The following is a 14,158-nucleotide window of genomic DNA, read 5'->3' as shown; positions in this document are numbered from 1 at the left end:
GAAATCAACAATTAGCTTTTGAATCGTCAGCTAACTCCTTAACTAAAATGCTGGGGGAGGGGTCCCCATTTTACAGAGACGCACAAATACGAGTGTTCACCTCGTCATTGCCGGTTGGAAAGAGAGAGAGAGAGAGAGAGAGAGAAGGAAGGGAATCGCGAAATTGCATTCTGGTTACTTATTTCGGTGTATCCCGCCGCTTACGGCCAAATCACTCCCTGGCTAGAGGGTGGGGGACCACGACGGTCAGTGGTACTAGCAGTTAGTATCACAGATTATTGCTATCCAGGTCTTTAACGATCTACACCAATCGTTTATTAAATGCATTACATTTATTTTCTATTAAGTATATACATGTACATCTTATACATACAAGAGTTGTTTCAACTCTAGTATGTAAAATCTATCTTTTGAACTAAAACAGTTGAAGAACTACAAAGACATGAGTGGTACCATTAAAACGAGCTTCCTTTTGTGCTCTAGAATTGTGTTTCTTCATAATCACCACCAGTCTCAATGACCTTTTTCTTGCCAAGAATTCACTAACAAATCTCAGTTTCTGACACATGAAGTTGCTCTCATTATAACTATGTAATTTGAAATCCCCTCTGATCCATCTATAATATAAATCTTACCTGTCTGTTTAAATGTGTGTATGTATGTATGTTGGCATATCTGGCTTTCGACAGAGGCGATGGATTTTCATGAGATTGGTATCGTTTTGAAGCTCGACCCTTCGGACGACAAATATTGAAAAATTGGTCAAAAACATTACCTACTTCATACTCAACTGGGCAGTTTTCCACAGGGAGGGTCGATTTTTTCGCTAACATTTTTTGCAAGTTATTCTACCCCCATGTTCATTTAAAAAGCGTTATTTCGACCACCTGTGACGTCTCCACCACAGTAGGCACATCGGTAAGACAGCTTGTTTTTTTCACCTCTTTTTCCTCTAGCGCGTTACGGGTTCGAACCTGCTTACTACTACTTTTTTTTTTTTTTTTGCTTAACCAACACCCTTACACACATCTTCATTTTCTTCTCTGCCTTCATATCACGAGTTCGAGCCTGCCTGCCCACTACACTTTTTTTTTTTTTTTTTTTAAGCTCAACACACTTCCAAACACCCAGGTAACACCAGGCACCCAGGCTAGTTGTATATAAGATCTACATTTAGAACTCAAAATAAATAATAAATAAGAGGCATTACTTTTGGAATGATCCTTGTAAATAACAGCTATACAATAGTGCAAACGATTTGAATAGTTTTGTGCATTTTAGATGTCATCTAAAGTTTCAAATCCACCATTAGAAGAACAACGCTTCATTTACAATTGCAGTTAGAATTAGTCATTTCTTTTCAGAGTCTAATTCTCTGGAGTTTTGAGTAATAGCAAGCATGTTTTTTACTTTTATGAATTTCAATTTCATATTATATATGCATGTGAACATAAAATATATGCCCATTGATGAAATATTATAATTATTTAGTTTATATATATATATATATATATATATATATATATATAGAGAGAGAGAGAGAGAGAGAGAGAGAGAGAGAGAGAGAGAGAGAAATAAAAATGAACAAACCGTGTTATGCGTTCATCAACGTTTTGTCTTTATTTCGAGACTTCCTCTGGATGAAATAAAGACAAAACGTTGATAAACATATAACACGGTTTGTTCATTTTTATTTCTCTATTTTGTCGGAATACTATTTCCATATATATATATATATATATATATATATATAATATAAAGCTGAACGTCTGTGTGTGTGTGTGTGTGTGTGTGTGTCTGGTCATGAATAGGCTCCTATATGGTTGACTATTTTAAAAAACTGATTACATATAATGATAGATGTATTGAGGATCAGGAATGGGTATGTTTGATCTGGCAGAACGCTGGTTCATAAAAATTGTGGGGTCTGCATTCGCGCCTGGCCCCCAAAGTACGGAAATAAAAAAAAAAACAACAAAAAAAACGTTTGCAAGGGTTTTTGATATAGATGTACACAAGAATACTTTGATAAGTATGTTTTAACTTAAATAGGGATGGTATAATAAAATTGTGGGGTCTGCGTTCGTGCCTATACTCCATGGGAATATGGCACACACTTTACCAAAGACTTTTCATATCTATTTGCGCAAGTATACTTTGATAATTATGTTTCAGTTTGAAGAAATATAGTATAATAAAATTATTGGGTGTTCGTTCACGTCTGACCTCCATAGAATGTAAATATGTCACAAAGTTTAACAAGGTTTTTTTAAAAGGGGTGAGGGTCCATAATAACACCTTGACTTTAATCTTAATTCACGTTAGCTTTTATTTATTTTTTTTGAGTTGAATCATATTGTGTCAAATAAATTCACCTCATAAATTCACGTTCTTATTAAAGTGAAAGCCAAAAAGTCGGAACTTTAGACAATTCTCGACACAAATTTTGCATAACTGTTTTTTTCCTTCTCCACTTGCACGTGGCACTCTTTCGAAAATAGATAAATAATAAAACATAAGAACGTTACTTGTTATCGTGTACAAAGAAGGAAAAAATCTTGCTCACGTGATTGCGTGTCTTTTTAAAAACATTTAAATAACCTTTTTATTTTTATTTATATATCTGTTTAAGCTTTTTTTTTTTTTTTTTTTGTCAATGTACTAGAAGGGATTCAGTTGATTACAACCCTTTCTGCGTGTTCTTTACATGTCAATAGTATAATATTTATGCGTATTTGTCAACTAGGCAACGCCGGACAGCCTGCTAGTATATATATATTTGTAAAATTTTTATGTAATAATTTTTCTTTCTCGAAACTACAACACATTTTTACAATTTCGAGTGTAATTTATTCAGATGACACACAAATTTATCAGATTTATCAACTTTCACTCAATATCTAGGTCGTCAGATTTATACTTGTGCTCATTTCACAATGTACTTAGATTTTGTTACTTTTTCGTGCAAAATTAAACTACTTTAACAAAGAAACTATAATTCTTCTTTTATGTTTTTTTTTTTATTTCAGCTTTTCTACAAAAAAGAAAAAATAAACTTGTGTAACAAAAGAAAAGAAAAAACGAAATGTACTTTCATCAATCAGCTGGTGAACAGTTTATGTTCGTTAAGAAAACACCATGGCATCTTTATTGATTGAATATTTGAAAGATTCAAAATCTTGCAAAAATACAATTTCTTATATTATTTGGATTATTCGGACTACTGTTCTCATCTTGAGTGTTAATTGCACAACGTTCCAACCTATGTAGTCAATGACATTTTTGCAGGTGTATTTTTATCGAACTCTGTTGAACTTTGGAATCGGCACGGAACTAAAGCATGCCACTCTCATGAATTAAGTAAAGGGTTTCGTGCGAAATTCTGTGCAGATTTCAGAGTTTGGGAGAAAGATTCCCAAGTTTGACAAGATACACTTAAAGAAAGTCAGAGGTTACACACACCAAAACATTGTGCAATTAACACTCAAGATGAGAACATTAGTCTGATGGTCCTTACGCACTTACTGAACCGCGCTATCTTTAAAATAGTATTTTCAAGTTAAAGTTTTACATCTTTTTATTATTAAATCGTTAGGTGAAACTACAGAATAGTTACAAAATACCCTCCTCTCCCTATGTTAAAAATTGTTTTCTAAATAATGTTATTATTTCAGCATGGTTCAATAAGTGCATAAGTACCAGCCTGATTAATCCAAATTATCAATCCTCATCTCAAAAATTCAGCAACGTAATGCAAATTTGATTAAAAAGATATTTCATTCATAAACAAAACGATAAATTATTAACCAAGAATTTTACATTAGTATTACTTTGATCATTCAAACTACTTGCAACAGTTGTACTACAAAATGTAGCAGCAGCAGTAAACTGCCATAACAATGTTTTGAATATCAAGTTGACTTCTAAGCTGAGCGCTGATTGGCTCAAACTTACGTTTGATTCGGATTTGCTGAATTAGAAATAGATATTCCAAACTCCAGCCTAGTTTAAGATGTGAAAAACTGGTAAATAAAGTTAAATTTCCCTTAACTTCAACTTGCAATATCTTGTTTATTTTTTGGGTTATTTTGATAAAGTTTTGATTTAAATAAAATTTACTCTTTTTGCTTTATAGATATATAATTCTTTTTCTTGTGTCTTTAATAGTTTTTTTTTTTTCAGGTTACTTCAAGTGATGCCATTAATTTTGGTGAACGTCACTTTATTTTTTTTTACACAAATAAAAAATGTTGGTGTTTTTCAAATTTGATACGCACGATATTGTGAGTCACTAGGTATATAAAAAAATAGTACCATTTTAAAGGAAAAAAGGTCACTTATCAATATGGTGAGCTTAAAAACGGGTTTACACTGTTTTTCACAAAAAAGTCCAGCTTGAAAACTTCAGCGAAAGAAATATGAAAGAAATTCAATTGAAAAAAATTCTGTTTTGTAGAGAAATATCTCAGCTTTAATCTGTTGGTGTCATATTACTATGCTCATAAATCAAGGAGCGCCACTAATAAAAGTGACTGTACCTACACATCGAGATTTACAACTTAATCCCAAGTGACCGAGGTACAAAGTATCATCACGAAAATCAACTGTCAGCACCAAGGAGCTAACCAGCCGCTGGACCCAACGAAAACGTAAACAAACAACTTGTTTCACTATGTTTATATCAAAGTTCTTAAGTGAGTTTGTTTTTTGTTTATTTAAAAGTTATAGAAAGTTATTGTTTAAAATTATATTTTTAGTGCAACAAGTACATCAATAAAAGAAATGAAAATTTACAATTTAAAAAATAATGTCAGTTGTTTATTTTCTATATCTCCTTTCAAACTTTCATATGTTCTTTGCTTTATCTTCTTTCGGTTGGATAAACTTCAGCATTGTTAAATTATCTTTTAAAAATTAAACTGGGTACATTTTAAACCGAAAAAAACATTTTTAGTTGCGTGTGACTGTGACGGAAAAAAAATTTTTCATTTTAAAAAATGTGCCTCATTTTTTTGTTTACTTATTTCTGTCAGGCGTTTTTGATACATCTAACATTTTCTAAAATTATTTTTTATTAGACTGTACAGTTACATTACTTAAAAATTTTTTAAATATAGCTAAGTTTTAAGTTCAGTGCAACAAGTCATGTGTAAATAAAATAATTAATTTCATGTAAAAATGTGCATTTTTTTTGTTTATGTTCTATCGGACGTTTTTTGATAAATTTGAAGATTTTTTAAAATTATTTTTTAATTGCACTGTACATTAGTTAAAAATAATAACTGAAAATATAATTAAGTTATGTGCACGTGGCGCATAAATGAAAAAAACTAATTTCAGTGTAAAAATTATTATTTTTGTTTATTTAACAATTCTCAAGACGGTACTTCTACAGTTTATCGCCGAACATGGAGACGCCATTTTTTTTCGCGCACCTGTCGTTAAAATCCGAGGGAGAAATCAGTATTTTTAACTATGACCAAAGTTAGAAATAACAAAAAAATTAAACTAGATATTAATTACTTCCGGAAAGAACTATGAAAAAAAGTAAATAAAGAAAGTGAAAGAGAACATATATCCGCAATTATTTAATTGAAAATGCTTCGATTTAATTAATAGAAATGGGAATGTTTTTCATGAAACGTATATATATTTTTATTATTAAAAAACGGAAAATGAAAATCACATTCATAATTGTCTAAACTGGGCGAGCGCCATCTGAAAACCAAAACATTTACTGCATGATAATTTATCAAAATATAATTGTAAAAACATTTATTGAAGTTTGCGTAAGAAAATATAATTTTAATAAAACAGTTTTGTAATGAAAGCAACATTGGATTTTTATGAAATAGTTTTGTTTTTTTGAACAAATAATTTTAATGAAACATTTTGAATTAAAGCAACTTTAAAGGGTTTACAACAAATTAATTTAAATGAAACCGAAAAATCATTATCTAGTTTAATTTTTTTTTGTTATTTATTTCATGCTTCGGTCATAGTTTAAAATATTGATTTCTCCCTCGGATTTTAACGACAGGTGCACGAAAAAAAATGGCGTCTCTATTTTCAGCGATAAACTATAGAAGTACCCTCGAGACCTTGATCTTCTATCAGGTATTTTGATAAATTTTAACTGAGATATCTCAAGATTGTGTTAGGTGTCAAAATCAACACCAGTGGAAATAAAGTTCAACTGGAAGCTGCTCTCTCTGACTACTTAAGAAATCCAGTTAATTCATTTCCACCTCGAAAGCAACAAAAAAAGTCCCTTAGTGAATCTGCTGAACATTCAGATAACTCCTGCAGTTGTGATGAAGAACCATCTCAGGATATCTTCAGTTATGAGCATCAAGGACAATGGGTTGTTGTCTACTATGACACCAACTTTTACATTGGCCAAGTCATTGAGGTTATATATGCATCTAGCACTGTAATAAAATTTTTATCGCAAATCAAAGGTAGAAAAGACTTTTTTCAATGGCCTTTGTCAGATGACATTGCACAGGTAGAATCAGCATTTATTTACAGATGGAGTTTTGAGGTAATGCCAGTTTCAAGTGATGGTAGGATTTGGAGTGTTCTTGATATATCTACCATAGCAGAAGCCTATGAAAGAATTTTGAGAGAAAATCAATAAGGAAAGGAATTGTAGTAAGACCTCTGCCTATAAAATATTTTACTTGTTTACTTGTCTTTCAAGTTGAAAGTTTTTCAATGCTTGAAAAAAATGACTTGTGACTTTTTGTATAACAAATTTCTAAACCTCTTGTTGTCGGTCCTTTTTTGGAGAGTTTAAATTCCCCAAAGTAAAAATATTTCTGTTGCAAAAAGTTTTGTTATTAGAAACAAAGCAAACATTTTTTTGAATTCCTCACCCAAAAATTAGTAAAGTTGCAAAGTTTCAAGCTTCTACCTCCAATAGTTACATTTTTACAGCAATTTCAGTAACGTATACTTTTGACTCATTTTTTTTTTTAACCCTTTTTACCAAATTGTCTGTTTGACTGCTTTTACAGGATCCACAATTAAGTGGTTTTATCAATTTATAATTAAAAGAAAAAAATTATCTTGATCGCTAATGTGTTATGAATCATACGAAGAAGATTCAATACATTAGCTATTGAAACGAAATTGATATGAACAGTCAAAGTTGCATTTCCGTGGCATATTTGCACTTTTTCCCCATTGGTAGTGTGATTTTACCTAGTGTTTAGGTTGGTTTCATCTAATAATTATTGCTTTCATTAGTATTAATTTTCATTTACCACAAGATGACATTACATGTATAAGGATTTTTCACTTGTTAGTAGCTTACATTTTTAGTTATATGCTATGAAATTTGGCTTCTGGCCCATGGTAGCAAATTTTCAACTTTCCAACAAACTTTGAACGATCACAACTTGATGACTAATTGAGCTACCAAAATAAATTTGGTATTTTTGTTTATGGTTTACAAAAATCTATATGACCACATTCATTTTTTTTTTTTTTTTCAGATAAAATGAAAATAAAATTTTGGTTTGGGATACCTATTAGAAATAATTTCTCCGACAACCAGAGATAGTCCCAGCAAGTTATAAAATGGCACTGATCACCACTGCCCTGCCATCTTTTAGCCACTGCTAATCTACATTGCTCGGATCAATGACAAAACTCCTCTCCTGGTCTACAAACTATCCACCATTAGTCATTGGCAGAAAGATGAGAAGACTTTCATATCCAATATGTCAACTAACTACACACATGGATTTATATCATTGCAACACACAGAAATCCTTACAAACACAAAAACTAAATAAACATACATTCGGACTTTAAATTTTCTTCTAATTCGCACTCTTCTCAGGTCCCTAAAAGTGGGACATTTATCGTACACATGGATTCGCCAACCTTTTTTCTCATCCAAACTCCTGGACATATTATTCTATTACTAATCCTCCTCCTCTATATTATCACATGTTAACAAAGATGGCCTAAGAAAGTTGTTTTAAATGTTATCACTGGCGCTACCAGATCAGGCTGTCTAAAGATATTGACTTCCCGAGACGAAATGCACCTAACATTGATGCTTTTTGTTTTTCTACTTGCTTTCGCAAAAAATAATTATGTTTTGCAAAACCCAAAACAACCCACCGTTTCCTCCCTTTTCCTTCTTCCCCTTTCTCTTTCTATCTCCCCTATTTCCCCGACTGGTTTTCTAACTTAAAATGTACCAAACATTAATACTGTAACCCTTTTCTCTCTCCCACTGCAAAACTCATTCATGTTCTGCAGAGTAGGGAACATAAACAAAATCCACTATAAAACAATCAAACCAAACACTACAAACTAGTAATCAAAGATACAAAGAGCTTGAAGAATAAAAACCTTCTACAAAATAATTGGATGCAACATGAATACTATTTCAAAAATAACTGATTCGGCATTAAATAACCCGAAAAAAGGGTTGATATGCTGTCATAAAACAACCAAATATTTGAAGATATAAAGAACTTGAAGCATAAAAACTGTTTCCAAAATAACTGGATTCAGCATTAAATAACCCAAAAAGGATTGATATGCCGTAAAACAACCAAACCAAACCAAACTCTACAAATAAATATTTGAAGATATAAAGAACTTGAAGCATAAAAACTGTTTCCAAAATAACTGGATTCAGCATTAAATAACCCAAAAAGGGTTGATATGCCGTAAAACGGCCAAACCAAACTCTACAAATAAATATTTGAAAATATAAAGACCTTGAAGCATAAAAACTGTTTCCAAAATAACTGGATTCAGCATTAAATAACCCAAAAAGGGTTGATATGCCGTAAAACAACCAAACCAAACCTAAATGTTAGAATGAGACCGTTTTTCTATTTTACACCTTTACTTTCCACAGCATTCTTCCAAGTCTTTAAGTTAGACCTTTTATTTATTTTTTTTTTTAGTGAGAATTATTCTAAAAAGACTATATATTATTATACTAATCCTGAGTTAGAATGGCAGTTTGCCTTTCTATTCTACTTATTGTGTTGTTATATTTGTAAACTTTCAGACAATGTAACCTCTGACCGTCCTTAGGTGGATTTTTTTTTAAATTTAATTTTGAACTGAACTCTTTATTTAATCAGTAGTGGTAACTTGTTCTCATTCCATCAGCCATATCATCTAGACAACATTAAATTTAAGGTTTCCAAACTTCATAGAATTATATGAGCATATGATGCAACAGGTACGGGTGTTGGTTAACAAACTGTTATAACTGACAGTCTTCTGGAGGGGGGGGGACTCAATCCTTACTACAGACAAGAATATTAGGTTGGTGCAAAAATAATGTCGTTTTTTTACGTATGCATATATCTGATAAAAAACAACTTCATTTTTGCACCAACATAATAACTAACAATAATATAAAATTAACACTTCTTTCCAGTCATGCCTGACAGAAAAAGAACAATCTATCTCTATGGATTATATAAAAAGGTCCGGTTCGTAATTTTGTCCCAGTTACCAAGTTCCAAATAAAAACTTTCCAAGTTTAAGCAGAAGATTCCCATGTTCAAAAAGAAGGTTAAAGTTTACACGGACAAAAATATTTGTAAATATAAGAATCAAGATAAGATTAATTTAAATAAAAATTACCCATCTTAAATATTCCAAAACATAATTTTGCAGATTAAATAAAATATACAAAAATTTGATAGAAAAAAAATAAAAATCTCTAAAATAAAAAAATAAAATATCATAAACAAAAGAGAAAAAAATAAATTCTAAAAGTCTCAAAGCTAAGTGAAATTTACTTTATTTTTCCATTTTAAACTAGCGGGGATGGGTGGGGGCGACGCCTGGCTTTGCCCGGTCGTAAAATACGCTTAAATATATTTTAATTTGTCCAAATTTTGTGTATATTATTATATAGTCGTGATTTCAAAAGTTAAAAAAAAAAAAAAAAAAAAACAGTATTTGGGTGCCATCAGCAAGAATCAAAACCTAAAGCAAAACTTTAGCATTCAAAGCTGGTGACGTTACCACTGTACCAACGTGACACGCATATGAACTGATTAAAAAATTAAAAAATAAACTAAAATGAATGGATAATAACAATTTTTTCAATTTTGACACATTTTTGACCCCTTGAAAACTATTTTGACCGGTTAAAGACCAATAAAAGAACGTTCCATAAAAAAATCCAATCATTTGAGGCCCCTAGCACCACTCTGCGACTTTTAGTTTCAAAATAGTTTGAAAATATGGAGACAGACAGCCATATAGCGTTTTATATATTAGATTACTAAGCTATGGCCGAAAGAATTACAAATCGTATTGAAACTGATTTATCATTAGAAAAAAAATATATACGAATGGTAAAATATCTAATGTAGATGATAAAAATGACTGCATGATGACGTCATTGTTTGATATTATCAATATATCAATACTATACCTTTGTCACGGTTTCCAGATTATAACTTATTCGATCGGAAGCTCCTATTTATTAAAAATGAGAATAAAAAGGTGATAATAACACCACAAACATTAAATTACTATATAGAGACGTTAATTTAATGTTTATAGTATCTCATCACTAGGGCTAGGACAACAGCATATTCTTTTCACTGTTTTGACTCTAGTATATATCCAACACAGTTGGTCAACTGAGAACCGCATCACTCTATATAAAAGCATATAAGATATCAACGGATACACACTCGAGAGTCAAAATAATGAAAAGAATATGCTGTTGTCCTAGCCCTAGTTTTCACATTCTATCCTCCTTTTTAATAAAATTTCGGCATTAAATAACCTGAAAAGGGTTGATATGCTGTAAAACAAAAACAAAAAAATAAAAATAAAAAATAAACAGGATCTCCCAATCATCAAAGACGCAATGGAAAATTCAAAATTAAAAAAAAAAAAAAAAAAAAAAACGATGTCGCTTTTGGGCCATACATGAAACTAAAATATACTTTTTTGGTCTTCTGGCTAGGATCCAAAGGTAGTATCTGTTCTGTCTAAAGATGGTATAATGATATTGTGAGGTTTGTTTGGACTAGACGTCCATACAATAGAAATAAGTCACAGACTACTATGAGGATATTGGAGATAAACTGTAATAACCAGATATATTCTGACACTACATTAAGCAGATTACTTAGATAAATACTTTTACAGTTTTAACAAAAGGGCTACAATAATATCATAAGGTTTCCATTCAAGCTGAACGTCCACAGAATGCTCAGTAGCAATATCTATCTCCCTCTCTCTCTCTCTCTCTATATATATATATATAAGTAGTTGCGTTCGTGTGTGTCTGTGTGTATAACAATTTAAGATAATATTTTCTCCTTTCAGATATGCACTAAAGATGCCACCCAAACGAAACAGAAACGAAACTAAGGAAGAAAGATTGGTAAGATTAGAAGCTAATGGACCAAGAGTTGCTGCAATTCGCTCCAATGAAAACGCTTCACATAGAGAAAGACATCTGGAGCTCAACAGAGTACATCAAAGAGAAAAGAGAGAAAGATTAAATTGGGAAAGAGCAACCCAACAAGAAGCTGACACAATTGGACATGCTGCAAGGCGGTTAAATTCATCATAAGAAATTCAAGAAAGTTGAGAGAAGCAAGATGGAGAGTAAACGAAACAGATGCAGAAAAAAAAAAAAAACGACATAAAGTTAAGAGAAGCTCAAAGACATGATAATGAATCAGAAACCAAACTAATCTTTTGCCTAACCCAAGGGTGTGAGCGAGAGTATGACTGCCTCCATAAATAACAGAAAAAAAGGCAACTAGGCAGTGAATGACTGCTTTGAGACGAGAAAAAAATTAAAAAATTGCAATAGAAAAGTATTGCTCTACAACAAAAACGACTCTCACTACAGTTGACATAAGAAAAATGAACATTGCTCAGCTGTGAAATTTAAAGGAGAGACCCCTGGTTGTTGTTGTTGTTCTTCTTCTTATGGCAAGGTTGTGCTTAATAGCTTTCCACCACTGCCTCAGTTGCTGCAAGATTTGCTCTCAGGCAAAGGTCTCATGTCTAAAGAGTTCCTACAAAATCTACGCAGTTACAACAACTGTTTTGCAATGATTTCATTTGGTCACGAAAATGTGGCAACACATGGGTGGAATCCTTCTTTTGAAATTCAAGGCCTGGTTTACCACAAAATTAGAGCCTTTTGCCGCCTGAAGAGGGAGCGGCAGAGTTTATTCAAATCTATTTCTTGGATAGTCTGGAAGAGGAACTATATAGTCGGGGACGTGACAGTAGATTCAATCAAGATATTCTCTGAAGGCTGACTGAATTTTTACATGAGAACAACAGCCTAATTTCTCGACTGAAAACAACAAAGGGGAGGATTGAAGAAGAAAACTTGGAGGAACACAAAACCGTCATTAGGGAATAAATAAAATGGACTCTATATATATAAATAAAATGGACTCTATATATATAAATAAAATGGACTCTATATATATAAATAAAATGGACTCTATATATATATATATAAATAAAATGGACTCTCGGCAATTTCGACATATGAACTTCCGCCACAACAACCAAGTTGTTCAGAAATCAACACATGATTTGTTTATAGTGGTGAAGGCTTTCTGTAGAAGCATCCAAACTTTTTGGTATTACTGCTAACCTTTGTCGGTGCAGACAACTGCCACAGGACACAGTATACCGCAGGTTTTTACATCAGAGTTTCCTTCTCCTAGATACATTTTTTTAACAGACTGGGAGTGAATCTCTCCCAGTGAATTAATGCCCCCCATCCCAGATATCAACCCCGAAATTTCTACGATTCGGCATGGTACATATAACGCCTAGAATTCCCAAATGGTCACCCATCCAGGCTCAATGTTGCTTAACTTTGGTGATCTTGTAAGAACTGGTGTGTCAACGTGATCGTGCCATATATATATATATATATATATATATATATATATATATATATATAATGAAATAAGAATTACAGTTAAGTTTACCAAAATGATCCAAGATGGTAAAACTAAAGTATATTATAAATATTAAAGAATTAATATTTATAAAGTAATTTCAACAAAACATATATATATATATATATATATATATATATATATATATATATGATGATGATTGCAACGTCTTGTCAGACGAGTGCCACTCCCTCAGACATTTAAAATCCATGAGCCCAAATGCCTGAGGGAGTATCTATACAAAGATGATGTTACAGAGTCTTAGCTTTGTACGACAGCTAAGTCTCTCTCTCGGTTCAAAATGTTGAGATCCAGCAACAAGCAAGAGCAAGATAGCCAGCAACAAATTAAACTGCAGACCAGCTTAATGTGGGTACTGGTCTCCCGCTTTGTTTTTTAAATCAGAGATTTGCTTCTCCTAGAAAGGTTACCTTCACCACGGCTTACGGGAGCCCTCTCCACCCCAATACACAGTGTATATTTGTGTGTGTGTGTATATGTGTATATATATATATATATGTGTATATCCACATATATATATATATATATATATATTTTGAGATGCAAGTCAGGATTCACCAATCTATAAGGATGCGTGTTGCTAAATTGCTGACGTTGGAAGGGCACCACCTTATAGGATGCATTTCAGGACTCTTAAAGATAAATTAAACAGAGTAATCAGCCTATAGAAAGGGTTACCAACCTACATCCCAAAATAAAGAAATAAAAATAAATTCGGGAAAAGACGGCACTCGATAAAGAACACTTAATCGCTGAATTTTTATAAAATAAATAACATTAAAATAAGTGTTCTAACATAAATGTTTTGTGTTTGAACGTTTTAAATGAATGATTATTGGTGTGAGGATTTTGTGAGTATGGCACAAGGCTTGAAAGTACTGATTTTTGTGATAGGTGTGCCGGACAAGGGCTTGGAGTCAATGTGGCTATTTTCTGATGTAAACAGTCCGTAATCCATATAAGCGAATGTGTGTGTGTGTGTGTGTGCGATAAGAATATTTAAAAGGAGGTTTGAGTTCTCGTTAGATGTGGTAAATTTCCACAACGGGTATTGTAGTTCACCTGTGCTCTGCATGAAGTCATGACGGGTGTTTTAACGTCTCATGAAAACGGAGTTTCTTCAAACACATGTTGCACTTGAGAAATTGAAGGGGAAAAACTTTCACGGTTCTGTGGCTTTTTTG

The 14,158-nt window shown here is 32.2% G+C and overlaps 1 long non-coding RNA gene across 1 annotated transcript in view; it reads left to right on the top strand.

Annotated features, from left to right (window-relative positions):
- Nucleotides 1–11,658, top strand: part of LOC145283751 (uncharacterized) — a 136,844-nt gene extending 125,186 nt beyond the window's left edge. The window contains exons 2-4 of the long non-coding RNA XR_013868732.1: nt 4,183–4,694; nt 7,500–8,841; nt 11,341–11,658. This is a non-coding gene — a long non-coding RNA (uncharacterized LOC145283751). The remainder of the gene's footprint in view (nt 1–4,182; nt 4,695–7,499; nt 8,842–11,340) is intronic.
- Nucleotides 11,659–14,158: the final 2,500 nt, after the last annotated feature.

This window comes from Euprymna scolopes, chromosome 8 (assembly GCF_053919585.1).
Source record: "Euprymna scolopes isolate OS-2025 chromosome 8, ASM5391958v1, whole genome shotgun sequence".
Taxonomy (NCBI): Eukaryota; Metazoa; Mollusca; class Cephalopoda; order Sepiida; family Sepiolidae; genus Euprymna; species Euprymna scolopes.
This window is presented reverse-complemented; position numbering and strand designations above follow the sequence as displayed.